Raw genomic sequence first — 18,383 nt, forward strand, 5'->3', positions numbered from 1 at the left:
AACTTACTGAACAGGCTGACAAATGAATTGCTTCCATCTAGTGGATATTTTGACAAACTGCATACAAAGCACTGAATGAAACGGCTACATACTGTAATTAAACCAGATACCTGACTCAATATGTGGTATAAACAGCCATCAAAAGAATAGCAGTACAGCCGATAAATCTGTAGATACATGGTTCAGTTCAGCAGCACGTAACGTCTGGACACACCATCACCTCTGTGATGGGGAATGCGAGAATTGTGTGTGTGTACTGTATATTAGATCATTTCCAAATCATACCCCCAACAATACTGGTTCCCATTTATACAGCAGGTTGGACTGGAGATACTGGGGTAAAGCACCTCAGTCAAGCTACAGCAGTAGGTCTGCAGCTGAGAGACTTAGTCCCCATCTGCTGTGAGTCCAAGCACTTGTGTGTGTACAGTACATGATGAGAAATATACAGTTCTCATTACGGCAGCCGGTAAACTGTAAAGTAATTGACAGGGGCAGTTTATTATTTTCATGTAGTTAGCATGCTTTATAGCATCACAGAGAGCCAAATATTAAGCAGTGAGATGAGGTACTGTTTTTCACTGTTTACTTCGAAACAGCCCTGGAGTAATCACAGGACACGTCTTAAATGCCACAAAAAATGATCACCCTGTGTGTGTCAGTAAGGAAATAAAATGCTTCAGAAAAAGACTGACTTTGCAGAAGCTGGCTTCTTATTGATTGAGTCTGGTGTCATTCTCGAGGCAGCCATAAAGAGTTGACATTAAAAAATTGAATTTGCCTTTTTGCATACGGAAAAAAGACAGTGTTTAACAAAAAGACAGTTTTGTTAAAGGCCATGCTTGATATGCCAGTGAATATGTTGCAAAACTCCACAAATGCAGAATTTAGGTAATTGCATGAATTTGCATTCAGTAAATGTCACGTTTTTCCCATTAGCCAGAGTCAATTTAACACAATTTCAGACTGGTTTAGCTAAAGAGGTGTCTGGCTCAGCCAGTAAAGCAGTAAAGCAGGGTTATCCAACCCTGGTCCTGGACAGCCCCAAAACCAGCATAGAGTATTTCACAGGTACAGTAGCATTTGAATCATCAGTTCCTAAGTCTGAAATAGTTTAACTATGGTTAATTAAGTACGTGCCGTGTTAGGTAATTTGGAGATCATTTGGAACAGAAATCAGAATATCCTTCAGCCTCCAGGGCCTGATATTCCCTTTATGGGAACATTACCTGCTTGATGGGCTTTAAATCATGCAGGTCTGCTCTCCAGTGGGCAATGATGTAGTTGTCATTTGCATACCAAAGCTCCACAATAGAAGAGGTGGAGACTTTATTTTTCACCTTGTATGTAGTGCATTAGGGTGGACGAGACTGCCACCTGTCCTGCACAGGATTTTGCTCATAAAGTGGAGAATGCCGTGTTTAACCACAGTTCCCAGCTTGTAGGGATCATTCTCCGATACCCTGGTAAATTGTTCTGAGTGAACAGGTAAGAGACTACAAACTGGAAGGGTTGCAAAAGTTATTTGTTTCCAAATTAGTTATTTGGAAGTCTCACTGCCTGATCAGTCACACATTCTCCTGTACTGTACTTGCCAAAGCCGTGAGTGTTAAAATTCGGGATAACTCTCACCACTCTTCTGCTTCCCCAAGCCAGATGATGCTGTAGTGCAAACTTATCCTGCTCTGCTGTGGTTTGATTGATCAAACTGTGCACATTAAGAGTCTATTTTGAGAAAAAGCAACCTTTAACTTGGAGATGGTAGCTTTATTTTATTGATATATGAATCCTAGTTTGCTTCATCCTCATTTTCTTGCAGCAAAACCAACTGTGCTCACCCTTCAACTCTGACAATGGCAGTTGAAGAGTTGGTCTGCATCGTTGCACCAAGACTCAAAATGAATATATAACAGAGCATCCATCACCGGACGAACGCAGGCAGTTCCTGCCTGACAACTCCACACAGGAGGCAGGCACAAGATGGGACAGAGACTGAGCTGATAGCACCTGATGGTGTGAAACCAGCTATATGTGCTCTTGTGGAATTGCTGTCAATACTGGAGAAAAAGCAATGACAGATGAATTCCACTAAGAGGTTCCATAAGTTATGCAGCCATTAAAAATTGATGCATGTGTTGAGTTCAAGCACATAAATCTTTTCAGACAGTGCTGAAAGTGAAGAATTAACCAAGAATAGGTTGTATGTGGCAAGTGGGGATGTTATAATACCATAGCTGGATGGAGGGAGGTCATCTATTGTAGCATTTGTGACTTCGGTGTGTGTACATGCTAAGATATTGTATGGGGATCTTTCTGACCTGTATTTTATACGAAAGCAGTTTGAACTAGGCATTGTTTAACTGTGGCCCTTTGTAGATATTTAAAAAGATGTTATATATGAGTTAACATGAATATTATACAAAGAGTCCCTAACAGTTCCTGTGTTATTCATTTATTAAAATATACTGTACCTAGTAGCTTGATCAGTAGTTTAACGTCCAATGAAAGCACAGGGCAAATTGACTGATAAGGACATGAGCTATCTGGAGAAGACGTTGCATTTGATCTGTATGTATGTTGTTTTAAAGTTTAAGGGCAATATTCATAAAATGTATACAAGATGTGTGACACCCTATTTCTGAAAAAGGAGAACCAACACTTCAGGTTATGAAACCTTAAAGTGAAATCATCAGCTTTTTTTAGAAACAACTCCAGTGGTGACCTGCTTAATTTCTGCAACCACTGAACCTAGCCATAATGTCTCATTTGTGATCAGTGTGCCATATTAATGGGGCCTTGTGTGTACAGGTAAGTCTATTGCAACACTGGGTTTAAAGGATAAGCTACAGTAGTGGCCAGTCCCTCTTTCAAAACAAAGTAAAGACACCAGAGTTCCACAATTTGCCCTTCATCTTTCCTGTTTTGCTTTTCAGTTTGGATAGTTGCTTGTATAGGGGAAAAAGAAACTGTCACTGTCAATGTTTTTCTCACATAGGATAATAATGGAAGACAATTATCCCAATTGTCTGGCTAATAATGGTGAAGCTGAGCACATTTTTTGATTGGAAGGTATATCACTGCAATTAAAAATAGGGGCTAAAGTAATTATGATTTAAATTATAGGACTCCCTGCTGTTACTGGCAAGCACTGATTACGGTCAACTAGCTATGTGGCTCTTCTGGGATAGGCTGGGGTCAGTTTTCCAGCTGAAGGATGGCTTGGCACTCAGTCACAGTACAGAAGTATGGGTAGTTGTGATTATTTACTGCACACCACACCAAGTCAAGCCAAATGGAAAATATTCAGGATGAAACAATTTTCTTAGTTTTCACTCACGCCTGAAGATCGCAGGTATAGTGCATATATTGAAATGATGTGCTATGTCTCTGATAGAGAGTCCTTTTGTGTTTTCAGGTGATTCATCTAAGCTGCAGAGTTGCAATTCTCACTCTCTTCCTCCAGGCAGGGGACTTATTCTCAAGGAAACTGAACACTTTAATAACATTGTCTTGAGTCTTCAAGTTGCATTTCTGCTGAGAATGTTAAAGAAATAGTACTCTGCACAAGAAGAAGGTGGAAGTCTCTGCTTTGATTTTCTACAAAATGGGAATTCTCCATTCATACTTATTTAGCTGACTAACAGAAAATGCATTTCAAACTGGGTTGTCTTTTTCATGCATGACATTTCTAATTTTTTAAAGCATTAGTTTTCAAAAATACTTTAAAAATAGATATAGAGATATAGATATAGAGGAAAAAATGCAATATTGTTAGACATATGAATATTTCACTCATCATCTGTTACTATGTACAGAGTTAATTTTGCATAAATTGCCTGTTTAGCACTGTGGTCTAATCAGGTCTCTTATAATCTCTGATTCATTTTTCACTTACCTGTTTCATCTTTATCTTCATTACAGGAAATATAAAACACTAGATATTTTATTTGCATATTCATTGCCATTGTTATTGTAAACAAGTGTTGTTAATGTCATTTGTGTACTGGTTATTGTTTGTATTTGCCATACTTGTTGTGGATACACGGTGTCATTCTTATTTCCTGTCTCTTTTAAACATTTTGTGTTTATAGACCCTAACTCACCTCTGGCTTAAATGGGGTTTATCTTGATTTAACTTGGCAGTCATAGTATAGCACTAAGTCTAGTTTATCTGGTGAGGGTTTCTGGGGCACACCGTAGAACCGACCAATACACACATGAATTTAACAACAGCTGTTTGTCACAAATACATTTTAATAGTGCAAAAATGGAACCTTGAGCCTAAGTGTTCCAGAACCAAAACAATATTTACGGCTCTTCTAGAGAGTGTTGCACAGGGAAATTGAATTCTACCATGACCTGATGCTCCAGATCGAGCTCCTGCTCTTAAAATTGGCTGCCACTAACTTACAGTACTTCCCCATCATTATCTGTTATTCAGCCCTGAAACCATTTACAGATCCTCTTTGTGCTTTGTGCTTTGTGCTTGAAAACCTGGTTAATAATGCAAACCCTGTCCTAGACAAAACCAAAAAAGGAACCCTTGTGCTCAATGAGCTGTGAACAAAACACAAAATGTGTAATGCAAAAATTACTGTACATTTTAACTTTGTTACTATGAATGGTAAAGTTATGTTTCCACACACTACGCATTGTTTATTAGTTACCCCTGTGAGTGCCCTTTGCTAAAGGCATCAGTCAAAAAGTAATATGGAAAAGAGGATGCCTTAGTAATGATTAGCTATGTTATTTCCCCCCAACAAGGAAAACTTAAGGCTTTCTCTTAACCAATCCCTCTTCAAAGTAATGTATGTCTCACCCTACAGAAATTCAGCTTCAGCAATAGACTGGGAGTAGGATTTATTCCGAACTGTTCTTCAAACGCAGCACTCAAAGTAGTGAAACTGTGTTCTGAAAAAGGGAAAAACAAGTAGGTTCCACGCTCCAGATAAAGAGCTACCTTTGTCATTTCAGTGACTCATTCCCTCAATAAAGCGATGTTATTTTTAGCTTTTGCATTATGCCTTCTTTTTCTTTTAAAGCAATGCAAAGATTAGCTGCTTTTCGCAGTTGTTTTTTTAAATTTCTGGTCACTGTCAAAGCCTGTGTTTTTATATTAGAGAGATTTTCTCTAAGCTTTTCATTCTTGAGTTACTGTACTTAGTATGGCCCCTTAAGGAATGGTATCCACAGAAAAAGATATGACTGACAGATGACGTCTCATATGTGTGATAATGCAAATAAACCCTCTGCATGTGATGAAATGGTGGTGATTCATGGAAGAACTAAGGGATCTTGCTTCACAAAAGGAAAGGCATGTTATTTTATTGTTCATCATCAAGTTTTGGTATCTTTCTAGTGAAATATGCATTTTACCAAGAAGATTACATCCTAGTTATGAAGTAAGGGCACTGTCCTAATGATGTATATAGTCCTGCTTGTGTATGGTATGTATACAGTAGAATTTTGTTGAAGTGCCAGCTACACCTGAGTATATTCCTTGTACAAATAAAAGGGATTCTGATTATGTGGTTTTAAACGCTGGTTTGGCAATCTTAACTATACTATACTGCCAGTATTGTTTTTGTTGTCTACAACAAGAATGTTAAGATAGCAGAAGTGGTCTGATCGTTTTTAATTTTCTTGTCACCTTCGACAATGATTTGGGTTCACAGACTGGGCTAAAGCAGCATGCAGTACAGGTACTACCTTATCATTCACAACTGGCTTCACAAAGGAACAGTCAAATGTGATGGTTTAGTGTAGTTCACTTGATCGATTGATTTTGTGGGTCTTTAATCGCGTAACCTCATGAAGGCAGAATGACTCCCTGCAGTTTTAATAGTGTTTTTTTTCATCCCAGGTGATCCCAAAGACCTTTTTATAGCTTTAAAGGAGGGGACCCACTTTATCCATCACTCAAGGACAGTGCCCACCTGGGTGATGTGACACAATTTCAGTATATACCAGAGGTGCTTCTACACAGGAGATGAGGTGAAGAAGTAAGAGACTACCTTACCAGCTGCATTAAGGGGGAACTTCAGGCAGGCCTGGCTGCACAGGGCCAGTGGACACCAGGGTTAATACTCCAATTCCTACAAATAGTGCCACAGAATCTTCAATTACAAACCCGTCAGGACCAGAACCTCGGTGTAATGTCTGATGTGAAGCATGACTCCTCCTACAAAACACTGTACCATTGTAAGCTTTTAAGAACATCAAGATCAGGGAGACACTGGACATGAAAACATTTACTTGTATTCAATTTTCATGTGAGAATTTCACAATATATTCATCAGCAGCTGAATTGCTGGGACTGTCACTTAATTTTAAAAAATGGTACTAAAGAGCAGTATCTAACAGCAGACATACAGTAGAGGGCAGTGTAATACCTCTGTCTTTGAAAGCTTGCCTGTTTCCTATAAATATAGGCAGAACAGTAAATATGAATCAAATGTAAATAAAGCTTTCAATCTTGATTATTCATTTATGGGTAAAATCCTGATATACTGTATACTGTATGTATTGTAATGAAAGCCACTTCCTGTATCTTTGTATTTCATGAGATGTTCATATCATTTCAGTCTGGGTTTAGCAACACAGCACTAAAAAGTCCCTTTTAAAGTATTTAATTTTCTGATAGCTTCTGACTTCAGTGACTCTGGTTCACTTAATATTCTTCTCTGGATGCTCTCCTAAGTATGGATTTTAAACTGTCATCCTGCTGGACTGCATGGAAAATGATTTGGTGATGACTGATGCTATGCTTTGTTGATGTGTCTTCTGACTGTGTACCAGGAGCCAGTTTGTACAGTAAATCTTCAGTGTTTTAAATCTGATGGTTTTCCACTTACAGTACACTACTCAGAGTGTTTCACAGTATTCTGTGCCGGATCCAACACTAATAGTTTTCACATGTTGCCTCTTAATCAGATTATTTGCCATCATGGATCTGGATTTCTCTGCTGTACTGCAGATTCTGAACTTTATGGGTATCTGATTGTAACATATGGATACAACACTTAACAGCACCTAACCTAAACTACGGTAAGAGTGAAGCTCAAAAGCTCGAAAGCTCCCAATATTAGCTTTCCAAATTTGGTGAATTTGGTGTTGCTGTGGATGGCATTGTCAACAGACCCTTGAAGTTAAAATCCTTGGTGTTACGTTTGACCGTCTGCTAGAATTTGAAGCACATGTTAGGAATGTCACAAGACCAACTTTCTTTTGCTTGCATAACTTTGCACGGTTAAGATTCTTGTTTATTTATGTGATGCCAAATTATTGATGCATACCTTTATTTAATGAAGATTAGATTGTTATCACTTTACTTACAATGCCATCTCCTAAGGTATTTAACAGGCTACAGCGCTAAGAAGTACTCTGCTTCAACACAGCTTCCATCCGGGTGAAATATAGGAAGAACTTTAACGTTCTTCTACTCACACATAGGGCACAGCATGGTCCAACTCCAGATTATTTTAAGGAATAAAATAATTTGAACTGCTGATTCTGATCTTCTTACTCTATCAACACATTGGCACAGTCCTTTCATGGTGCCACACAATGTCCGTGGAACTACTCGTCCGGGAAAAAAAAACTGCGATCGGTCTTCGTTTTCAATGATCTATTGTTTATTAAACCTTTTAATGTGGAAATCAGTCTTACTCTTGGTTCCACTGTGTCAGTTCAAGACTAAAGAGGTATCGTTTTTCCTTTAACATGTCTCTGTTCCTCTGAAGCCAAGAATCTTCCCTGCATTCATTTCATTTTGTTCTTGTAGAGAAACCTGCAGCTCAGTGTTCAATGGCAGGATCACAACACACCGCAAGGAAATATGGAAAAAGTAATGCTCAATGCAATTTTGAGAACTTCTAAACTATTAAACATCTCATTACTAAATGCTAAAGCTGGTACTTATGCAAAACTTACAGTATATTTATTGTAATACAGAGCCACACACAATCAGAGCAAATATCTCATGCTACTTTAAAAAATGCTATTTTACAGATACAGTATGCATTTTGAAACAGAATCGTTCTTGGTCCTCAGTACAAGACCGTGTTCACTCAGGCTCTAGTAGGTCAAAGTTGTGATTCTGTGACCCACACTGCTGATTGTAAGGAATCTCTGCTTGGCCCCCTAGCTTGCTGTTACCATGGAAACGGGAGACTGTAAATGATGGAGATAAAAATAAATTGGAGGCTTAACCTAAACTCATTTAAAGGTTAATTTGACAAAGGAATTATTTATTAGGTTATAAATGTCAAACGTTTGTCAAAATTAGATATCCAGTACTGCAAACGCGTGTTTTTATTGTATTGTTAGGTCATGTCTTTACGTTGGCAAATCGTTTTTGTTTTTCACGAAGTTCATAAACAGGAAGGTTTGCGTCGCCATTTCACTGCACAAATAGTTCATCTTACTTTCAAAACAGTGTAAAAAGTTTTTTTTTTTTGCTCCTCGTAATGCAGCGCTGACAAACCAGTTGTAAGAAGCACTGATCCAAACAAATCCCTCAGTTAAAACAAGGACGCGATAGACTGTCTCTGGATGGTACTGTTTGTTGCATTCGCATGCAATATACTGTATATACACTTCCTTTTTCCCCCTACCTTTTGAAACGTAATATTAGAGTTCTGGAAAAGAAGGAGAAACGGTTTTCTTCGGCGTGCACGTCGCTTTGCATTACGCCCTCCAGCCGAGCGTGGCTTATTAATAAATCAAGCCAGTTCCGTGCTCCGCTCCACGTTTGCAGCGCTTCTCCGCTCCCCAATGTTGTGCGCTCTCCTCTGAAGTTCTCTGGTATTTCCTGCTATTGCCTTCCAGAACAGCTGTACTGCCCTGGTTTTCGGGTGTAAGTGCTTGCTGGCCCGCTATCTTTCTCATTCCGCCACTGATGCAAACGCAGCCCCGGCTACCAAGAGACGAGCCCAGCTCTCCGGCTCGTCGCAAGAATTGCTCGCCACATTTATTTTTGTTTTGGTTTTAAAAATTGGGTTCTCCGTGTTTTCCTTCTCTTATTTTTGGACAGCTGGAGTCGGGAGCTGCGGGTGCGGGAACGATCAATGTCTGATGAATCACGTCCTGTCCCTCCAGCCGGCAGCTGTCCTGGGAAAAGGCAATGATTGATCCAAGCGGTGGTCTTCGTTATCGGCGATAACCCCGGCGCTGAGGTCGGCTGAGACCTATTTTTTTTTCATCTGTGTTTCTCGGTTTGATGGCCAGACGTGGGACAAACTGATGCTTCCAACAGAACTTTGTGTTTCTGAAAGAAAAATGCATTGAAGTTATTTGGATACAGCTGTCTCTTTGGTTGAAGACAGTTACTGGGTACATCTCTCCAAACATACACAGGACGTCTGTTCTGCAGGTAAAATGTGTATAGTTTTATGTTGTCGGCATACCGTGAATTTGAATGGCTGAGGGATAAAGCATTGGTTAGACGTGATGTTTTAATATCGACATTCAGTGTTTCAAATTTCAAATATATTTACGTTTCTAAAATGCATTTGAACCGATTGTGCAAATTATCTGCCTATACAGTTCCAAGTGAACACATGTACAACACGGATATGGAAGTAATTTATCATTCCGGTCACAAAATTAATGTTTTTTTCATATTAGGCGTCTTTCACGCGTTTTTATTTTGAAATATTTGGAATTGGAACATTTTTCCGCCACGAGAAGACGCCGCATGAACGCCGTCACAAGCACGCCTAACTCTCAACAACTGGTTGTGACCGTCAGGTGTAGAAGCTAGTCGTATCGGGCATGTCATCCTACACCAAATTGCTTTCCTGCTTCGGCTGTGCTTTGGTACCTCTACAAAATAAAACACCCATTCAAAGGGACTCGTGTGTCAGGCAGGTGTAGGTACAGGTGAAGAGACCTGGAGGTATGGTGACGTGTTTCGTGTACAGCAGCTACACGATGAGCTGGGATGAGTGACTGTCCAGCTTTCTACATTTCTTTTTCCCAAGCAGCAGGGGTGCCGGGGGTGAGCTCAGCCTCTTAACCTGTTCACCCGAACAATTTTGTGCCTTCGTGACGTTTCGTTATACACGAACCGGCAGGGGGAAAAAAATGATTATTTTTTTTTAGAAGGAAGAGAGAAATCGTCTGTGTCGTGATTTTTTTTCCGATGCGAATCATTCATGAAGCTGTTTAAACAACCCACATTACGGTGTTAAAAAGCGTGATATTTGCGTTATGCATAAGGCGAGGGATGCCAGAGGAGATTCTAGAATCTTCACAGCAGCTGTCACACTGCGCCGGGTGTGAAATACTGTTGGCTACTGCAAAGTCACGTAATCGTCTAACACCTATTTTTTTCTGTGATGTGTTCACGGTGCAACGGAGATTTGCAACAATGAAACCAGATTGGCTTAATGTTAAATCCGTCTTTAAAAGTGAAACATTACGTGTGTTAGTTATACAGTATTGTATATTGGCATCCCTTCATATCCATTAGGAAGTGTCTGTACTGTATGAATTCGATAAAAAGTACGTCAAATCGGCATCATTTTAGTGCTGAGGTTTCCTTTTAAAGACTTGCCTATTCTCTCTACCTGGTGATGTTTTGTATTGTACGGCTGCATGCAGGATCAAAGTCCACTCTGTTGATATATGTTTGTAACAGGTGAAGACTGTTTCAATGAATTCGGTTTTATTGGCGCATAAAGCAAACCGTACAGTTAACCATCTGAGTTGTTTCTCTAATTTTCATTTGATTGATCTCCAGCAGCCTGGGTCTGAGATGCAGTTAGTATCCCTGGAAGATATGTACAGTATGTATGAAATAACGTGTTAAATACAGCATCTCCTCCGAGCTGCAATTCTCCTTATAGACGAATACAGCATTATACTGTATGCCATACATTAATCTACAGTATATAGGAGTAGGGGTGTAACCCCAGCGTCCTGGCCAAATTTCCCATTGGCCCTGACCAATTATGGCCTCCTAATAATCCCCATCTTAAATTGGCTTCATCACTCTGCTCTCCTCCCCACTGAGAACTGATGTGTGGTGAGCGTTCTGGCGCACTATGGCTGCTGTCGCATCATCCAGGTGGGGCTGCACACAGGTGGTGGTGGAGGGGAGTCCCCATTACCTGTAAAGCGCTTTGAGTGGAGTGTCCAGAAAAGCGCTATATAAGTGTAAGCAATTATGATTATTATATATGTCAACCTTTGCTGCAGGAGCTATAGTAATTACTATAACTGAATTACTGCTTTTTATTGCTTCGAGTTGGTGTCCACTTGCTATTGCTAACTTGTCGGAAGAGCATTAGAGACAGGATGTTGGCATTACACCCTTATGTTCAAACCTGCATGAGACAGCTGGCTTACTGAGATAGGGGAGCAAACGTCCCAAGAGTCCCACGGGATACTACTTAATATACAAACATACTGTATGTAAAAACATAATCACAGCCAAAAAAGCACTATAAACATTCAAGAGGACACAGCAACGTAGGTACAGTATGAATACAAAAAAAAGGACATGTGGAGATAGAATTTCAGAAATGTTTGATTTTCTGTCAGTTTTGACTTATTTCTCCTTAATGCGTTTTCTGACTTTTCTGTGGTGTAGAATTTTTCTCGTTGTCACAACAGAAGTTTAGTATTTTTTTGCTCAAGCTTTATCTATTGACTCTATCTAGAGAACTTGTTTACAGTGAAAGCGCAAGGTTAGATGAGCTGTCCAGACAGATTATTGTGTGAAATTCAGTCCCAATAATATACAGTAACCCTTTCATCACATTAAATTACAATTCTTTTATTTTATGCTGCAAGTAAAGTCCAGGATGAGCGTGAATGTTAGACCTATATATTGAAATCAACAACAGTGCCATACAGTATGTCATATCATTTGAGAGTAGTGCTGCTGTTATTGATTGAAATGAGGTGAGATTTTATTTAATTATTGGATTTATCCATATTTAAAACATTCCTTTACTTCATTGAGAGCCATCCAAAATAGAAAAAGGAATATAAGGACAGATCCTAATAAAACTGAAATTAAGCCATTTTGACCATTAGAACGGATTAGCTTCTGATATATTATGCAAAGTGACTTTCACATGTCAGAATAGTTCAGAAAGTAATCACTGTTCTTCATTAGATCTCGGGAGCCTATTCCATGCACTTACTGTATACAGAATAAAATGTATGAGAAATGTTTTCTAATATCAGCCTTTTAATGTTTCCAGTCATGCCTTCGCTGTATAGCTTCAGTGAATGCAATTTGAAATAAGTCACAGTAATTGGATCATCTTGAATTATTCCCTTTAAAATTCAGATTCTACATTGGATCTCCTCTCAGATGTTGTTTACTGAGACTGAAAAGATTAAAAAACTTACAGCCTTCAGTCCAGTGTACAACAAGGAGTACAATTTCTTCAGAAACACCCATTAGTGCAATGACTGTAGGAACAGTATGTTGGTAATTGAAGTGGCCATCTTATCCTGTAAAGGGTGTACACAGAACAATACAATTCACAAAATAATGGACTGTGAGCTACAGTATTGTTGGAGCTTCTGTCCAGTGTGCTCCATCCTGTACTTTGAGGTATAACTGAAAGAAGCCCAATAACATGAGCAGCCAGCTTTCCTGCTGTGTTTCTGCAATGCAATGTTTACCATACACTGCTCAGCACAGGTGTGGCATTTTCTGACTGTTGGGCCCCTATTGAGCAGGTCACCCTCTATAGTGACCACCTACAGTACTGGCAGGTAAAAGCCAAACAAAACATGCTGTGTGTAAGCTGTAAATACGTCTGCTGTTATCAATTGTTAAAAGCTGAAAGGCAGGCCAGCATACTGTATTAACTGTAGGCTTTGTCAAAGCAGAAGTACTGTGAAGTAATGTTGACAAATACATTGACTTTCTGTTCTGGTCTGTCTGTAGACCTATTTCCTTGTTGGGATTATCTGAGCTTCAGTGTACAGTACAGAACATACAGCATGTGATTTTCTTAGATGAGAATTTTAGTTTGCTCTACAATATTAAATGCACATTACGTAATATAAATCTGTTTTAAAATCTGGGATGTTGTATTTTAATTATTTTTAGCCATTGCATTTGCAGAAGTTAAGGAGGAACTAAGGAAATGTTATAGAGATGGAGATACTGCATTGTTGTGACAAGTGGGAGATGCCTATCAACATAAACATCCTGACAGCGGCCCTTTGTGGCTGAAACTTATGGATTGTTCATAACCTACTGTATGTCTATCGTATTTGAGTCTGCATAGAAAATAATTACCTTTTGAGAGAAAAACACTTAATGCCTAGATCTGCTTTCCTTTATAACTGATTAAGAAGTCTAAGCACCCAAAAACAAATAAGTTCCTACATGCACAAATGCTATTCTTTGATTTTAGGAGTAAAAAATTGATTTTCACACTCCTTGAAACATTACTGTTTTGTTACGGAGGAGACAAAATATCAGTCTCTCCTGGGACTCTGACCTAACCTACCTCCCTCTTCTGTGACATACTGTTTTCACTCCCCCCCTCTCACAGCTTTCTCTCTTTTACTTCTGTCTTCCTCCCCAACTATTCAAACCAACAGCATCGTAAGGATATATCGTATTCATTATTCAGAACAATAATAAGCTTCAGCTCTGACATGCCAAACCACAATGGAAAAAATACAATTTTCTGCCCTTGGCTTTGTGCAAGATTATATTTCATAACTTTAGCTTTACGTTTCCTGTCCATAGTTTCATATAGACCTTAATTTTTGCTTTATAGTAGTGGTTAGGGAGGAGTCGCTGTAATGTTTAGTAATAGTATAGGCTATGCTTCAAAAAAGAAAAATAAAAAAGCGTCATTGAGCACTGTAACACCCGTAACTGCATATATTTCACTGCTTCGGATTTGCTCTTTTAATTGATTTGCTGCATTATCTTCTATTTTGACTCTTTTGAGGTTGCCTTTGTATACTGCCGGCTTTGATGGACAAAAATTAAAGGTAGAATGGATATGAATATTGAGTACAGAAGATAAAGTAGCATCTTGAAATATCACATCTGTCGCAAATATACGCATCTTGAATTTGAGCACATTTTCTCCCGTGTCAGTTTAAGCTGTACCTGGTTTGTGTGCGTCTATGTACCATACATGAATTGGCAGTGCGTGGGTGATTTATTTGGCTTGTGGTTAAGTTCACAGATTGATATTGATGCATAATAACGAACTGTGATTCATCTGGGATTTATACACCTGTGTCCGTGGCTACAGTGTTGCGAAATCCCCTTTGATGAAAAAAACACTGCAGTTTCACCAGATGAGCTCCTTGCATAGGAACTAGTTCATTTTGATATATATATATAGTAATTTTCTCAAGACATCTTTACATTTTAAGAGTGTCTGGGCACACGCTGCACAGATGTATTTTTCTAAGCATGCCATTGCCTGTCAGCACTGATGCTTCAAGAAGACAGTGGGATTTCTGCTGTTCAACTTTTTAACTCCACTGTTGAAATCAAACGGAAACCTCTGACGACTTTGCGTTTTGACGAGCAGTGATGGCTTATTGCTATACACATGCTAAAATCGGTTGAGGATGTGGGTTAAGAATTCAGTCCGTGAGGCTGGTTGTTGTTTGTGTTAAACACGCTTGTACTGACCGGCTGAAGTACTTGGAGAGCAATTCCGGTACATTTCTGAAAGCTGTGATAATAGTAACAATGTGTGCATTCTGTTCACATATTCACGTATTCTGTAACATATGAAGGGCTACCCGGAGCTTTGGTCATAAATTGGAGATAAACATTTCATATCAGCACAAAAGGCATGAAGGAGTCTTTCCAAAGGCTCAGAATTCCCTCGAGTTTAAAATTAAACTGTGAAGAATTCATAGGCAGAGGAGGAGGTGGGAGCACTTTATGGATTTTAACGGTCGCTGAAGCGATGCTGCCAACAAACCTGGTGTCTGAGAAATGATACAGCAGACACGACTCATCGGGACTGCAGCATTGCTCTGCTGAACAGGGGGGAAACAAGTGGAGGAGATCCCACCACCGTACTGTAGTGGATTTGAAGCTTTCTCTTGGTCATTAATCAGATTCGGTTTGCTATCTGTGCCTGGTTTATTCCACAGATTGATATTCCAGTCCTTTGCGTTACGACCAAAAGGTTCTGACTTTGTCCGAATTTCTTTCCACTTTAAAAAGCATACACATTTGGGGCACCATTGGAAGGAATGAATACTGTACCGTAGGTTTGCAAGGCACTGTGTATTGGTGGCAGCTGGATTTGTGCCTCCCTGACTTTGCCTTTGTTTTTTGTCTTAGCTCAATTGATTGTTGACAGGCCAAATTATATGGTGTAAAAATGTTGTTTTCCAAATGTGCATTAATTAGGCTGTTCTTGTTGACAGCCATCCTTGTTGTAATGTCTTGTCTGTGATGCTGAAATGCACTGGATAATGATCCCTCTCCTCTTATAAGACTTATTACTGCATCTCCTTTGATTTATGACTGAAACCCACCCCTGGCTATCAAAAATTACACACCGCTTGATACACGACGAGGACTTTTTGCTCATTTGAGACGTTTTGCTTCTGCCTAATGGAAACCTGCCATCAAATCAAGCACAAGGTTTGTAATTTTCTGTTGCATGGTGTGTCATGCCCCCAGGTCCTGCCTTTTATTTAAAACCTACCAGACTCTTATCTTTGGGCTTATAAATCTTTCACATGGATGAGGCCTTTGGTTGTGGGGCGACGCTGAAAGAGTATACGGTGGGCATAGATAGGGCTTTGGAGAAATAAATCAAATCTAAATCAAATAGATTTGCTGTGTATTTCCTAACAGTTATTAATAATAATGTGTTTCTTCTTGGGAAATGTGAGTGCATTCACTTGTAAGAAACTATTTTGAATGTTTGTATTTATAAACAACTTCTGCTTTGTTACCCCTTGGAAGTGGAAATATTTCTGTTAATAGTTGTCAGCCTGCTTGTGTTTTTACCAGATGTAGTGTAAACTAACACTTTTGTACCTGTGTTCTGTGTAGTTTAAAAAACAGGACAGATTTAGCCATTTAAGTTTGTAACTTCTGTTTGAAATGTTTTGTTTTAATTGTGTTTAATTTAGTGAAAACATCCTTCTTCATTCCAGAGGAAGAGTATAAGCAAAAACGGATGGAGAATGCACAAACAAAAGCCCCTGAAAATCCTTGTTTCTGCTTCATAACTACAGTGTAAATGACATTTTGACCTTTGGTCTTCATCACATAATGAGAAAACATGACCTTTCACCTGCGGATTAAGTCTCTGAGGCCTGGATGTTTGGCCTTCTTAACCTGCTCTGCCAGTGAGTTTAGAAAATAAAAATCAGTTTTAAAGGAGTACTTCTTGAAGGAAGGCTTCATTTAGTGTCCTCAAGCAAAGTAAAATTGAGTACAGCCTCTCTCTGTGTTACTTATGACTTGACATAATTAAATTTGAGTTTTTGTCAAATTTCATGTCACTTTATTTTGTGTTTAGTTACTGAACTGTACGGTATAGGGTAAAGAAATGTGTCATATTTAAAAGTTTGATGAAAGGTCATTTTCTTTCCAATGTTTAATTTACTATAGTATTATGTATATTTTTTACTTTTCGGGTAAATTTGGAGTTTACTGTACCATTTTTTTTCTTTCAGAAATATGTCTTTATGGTCAGATATCAGAAATGGTAGTATTCATGCTGCAGCTGAGAAAGGTTCATGTAGGACTTGAGTGAAAAGGGGGTTATATAAAGACTTGCGGAATGGAAACTTCAGTGTAGAGGCCAGGGAATGGGTGTAGTTGAGAGGAGAGTGGTTACCCAGAATCATACAGCGCCCTGCAGGACTATTTTGCAGGTTGCATTTTTGCCAGAATTGATGATTACCCATGTGGAGTGAGGCAGAATAAAATAGCAGCAAATGACCTGCAGTATACACACACATAGCGCTGAAGAGCCACCCAGGCCAACGGTTGCTTATTTTTTTAAGTCCATAACAAAAGGCCACTTAAACAGCTGGAGCCCTGACAGGAAGTGAACTGCTCTTGTTCCCCAATATCGTTTCATTTACATTCCTGTTCACAGCCAGCCTGCCGCTGCGCAGAAGGACCCAGGGGATTTTGTTTGTGGAAACATCAGCAAATATTTATTTTAACTTATTCAACCTAGAATTTCAATTTCTGTGTTTTTTTTAATCTCCCTGCATCATTCTGTGATCATGAATCCTCAGTGACACCAGTCTTTGATTTAGCAATTTTAAGATGCAATAAAAGCACGAGAATTTCACTTTTAGTGTAAATCTAAGGGAAGTACAGTAATAGTAGAAGAGAAGATTGATTAGAGTTACGTGTGGGCTAAAGGAAAACTTAGCTCTGCAGTTTTGAGCAAAGGAGATGGCCAGAAGACCTGTTTTAAATATTCAAATTCTTATAAAACATGAATAAAGTCAAAACAACACACTCAAGAGCAGTTGCGTTCAGAACTCCTAACGATTTAGGAGTCATGATCCCAAATTCTTGGGATCTCTGATGGAAATCCATACAAGCTAGTTGGGTTGAAAGGCTACGTCTTATTTGTCACATTTCTTCTAATCTTGTGTTATAAATCCATCCACCACTGAACAAAGAGAAAGAACCTCTCACATCACCTCGTCTGCTCTTGATCCCTCTGGTAGGTGAACTCTCAGTCTGTTGGCCTACGCAATAGGTTTCACAACAGACTCCTATATCTATGACCATAATTTACAAATAATATACAGTAGGTACTTTCTTAGTGTAGCCCTTATCTTTTCTCCATCCAGTTATATTCAAAATACCCAGCAGGATAGCCTGAAATGCCAAATCTTAGTACCTTGCCTTGTGGGTCCCACAATAATTTTATTCTGCATTCTGTTTTTACTGCAGCTCCCTGCATACTGTACATACAGTAGGTACAAGTGTCAAAATCTTGGTCTCATAAGTTACTCTTAAGTGCTGCAGTTTGCAGTTTGTCAGCGGTTGTAGGTCAAGAATGAAGTACGGATTTTTAGAAAAACAAGGAGATGAGCTTTTCCAGAAGACATGGAAATCTGATTTTTATTTTTGTGTTATTCTTATTTTTCCCAGTGATTTGTATTTGCTATACTGCCTAGGTAGAGAGTGGCATCTTACCAGCTGAGCTGAGAATAAAGGCTTGAGCCCCTCCAGCCTTAGACAGTGAGAGTGTTATTCCTGTCCTTGCGTGTACAGTCTTGAAGCTAAGAGAAGCAAAATCCTAACATTAGCAGACTTGTCCTCATCTGCCTTTGTTACCCAACCCAATGGAAAATGGATTTCCAACACGCACTACACTAACCCATTTGTTATGCTTTCTTTCTGTTTCACATCCTGGGAAAAGGACATGTTC

General features: G+C 39.1%; 1 protein-coding gene across 2 annotated transcripts in view; it reads left to right on the forward strand.

Annotated features, from left to right (window-relative positions):
• The first annotated feature begins 8,804 nt into the window (after nt 1-8,804).
• The window catches only part of osbpl5 (oxysterol binding protein-like 5), a 77,955-nt gene continuing 68,376 nt past the window's right edge, over nt 8,805-18,383 (forward strand). The window contains exon 1 of one of the 2 annotated variants that reach the window (XM_088934695.1): nt 8,805-9,373. The gene's annotated coding sequence lies outside the window, so the exon portion shown is untranslated. The remainder of the gene's footprint in view (nt 9,374-18,383) is intronic. The other variant, XM_088934697.1, reaches the window with a different exon arrangement.

The sequence above is a fragment of the Atractosteus spatula genome, chromosome 16 (assembly GCF_055471065.1).
Source record: "Atractosteus spatula isolate fAtrSpa1 chromosome 16, fAtrSpa1.hap1, whole genome shotgun sequence".
Lineage (NCBI taxonomy): Eukaryota > Metazoa > Chordata > Actinopteri > Semionotiformes > Lepisosteidae > Atractosteus > Atractosteus spatula.